Source organism: Mercenaria mercenaria, chromosome 14 (genome assembly GCF_021730395.1).
Source record: "Mercenaria mercenaria strain notata chromosome 14, MADL_Memer_1, whole genome shotgun sequence".
In the NCBI taxonomy this organism is placed as follows: Eukaryota; Metazoa; Mollusca; class Bivalvia; order Venerida; family Veneridae; genus Mercenaria; species Mercenaria mercenaria.
In genome coordinates, this window is record NC_069374.1 from 21631292 (window position 1) to 21632917 (window position 1626).

Here is a 1626-nt window from a genome sequence, read left to right on the forward strand (position 1 = left end):
ACAGGCACCATTTTTCCAAACAAAGAACATATTAAAGTAAGGCAATCTGTATTTAATCCAACGTTAGTTGTTGGTGATATAAAATTTAACAATTATTTTACAGGTTTTTGAGATGAAATGATGACAAGAAGTGACATAGTTAAAAACCTCAGTGTACAGAGGCATCTAGCAAAATTCAAATCAGTGTGACGTTCAGGCTTACTAAAGCTTAGGATCTGTTTTAGATATGTGGCGTGTCGGCAAGCATAATTTGTCCATAATGCATTGACATGATCGCTTTTCTCAACACCTGTTTGTTTGTCTGTTTGATTATTTTTTCAGGCTTCTCCCGGTACAGTTATAAATTATAATCCTTATTCCAGTCCTTAAGTAGATATATCGATCTTGTGTTTCTATGATTATGTGTCTTTCCTGCAATACCTTTCTTAGCTTTTTGTAACTTATTCCTACCTTGGGGCCTCCGTGGCCGCGTGGTTATGGTCGCTGACTTCAAATCACTTGCCCCTCACCGATGCTGATCCGTTATGAGGAAGCCATCCAGCTGGCTTACGGAAGGTCGATGGTTCTATCCAGGTACCCGCTAGTGATGAAATATATATGTGCCTGTTTTATTCCAAATCTCAGATGACCATGCTAATCTGTTTGAATGGATACGCTTAGCACTGTTTTAGTCTACACATTTGTGTCCGTTTTTCCCTTTCAGTGTCTTAACCTGACGTTCTTAATTAACTTTTAGGCCTCTGGCCTTTGCATTATCCACTCAGTTTTTGCTTTTGTTTTGCATGTATAATACTATGCTTTGCTTTTCATTTGTATGCTGTGTATGCTTAATATTTGTGTGTGTTTTTTTGCAGCTCTTTCATTCGTTCATTTAATATATGTTATAACAGTCGATTATAAATGCTCTTCTCGATCTTATGTTTCTTGGTATGATGTCTTGCCGACTTTATATAAATTGTATTGTATTGTATTGTATTGTATTGTATTGTATTGTATTGTATTGTATTGTATTGTATTGTATCAGGCAAATAAAGCATTATATTCCTCTCCACGCTGAAAAAAATGACTAATAAATTTTCGAGCAAGTCAGAAACCATTAATTCTATTTTTCTAACTGAAGAGATGATTCATATCACAAAGGATATGCTGCACATAATACTCGTAGAGAGGAGCGCTGCAGTATAGATAGATAGATAGATAGCATTTAAAGCGACTTTTCATCGTGTTCGAGAAATGAATGATTTGTAATACTGGATGTTTGCTTACTAATGACATACATATTATTTTATGTACGAAAGGGGTCAAACTACTGAAATTATTATGCTGGAGTTGTACAAATATTTTAGAACAGGTTCTTATATATCACCATTTACTCAGAGCTTGAAATTTTTTTGAAAAATAGAAAACCGTTTTAAGATATTTGCCTAGCTAAAAAATTTCAGCTCAGAGATGTTTATATGTTATTACGGATCTCTGGACGCGACCATCAGAAAATAAAAACAGCGTCAGTTAATTATTAGTTATGTTAGCCAGAACTAGTAGAACCCTTGGTGTTAACATTGTTTTTGTTAGTTGAAATTCTTTCTGGTAGTTTTTTTTTTTTAAATAAGTGACACAGTCAGAATC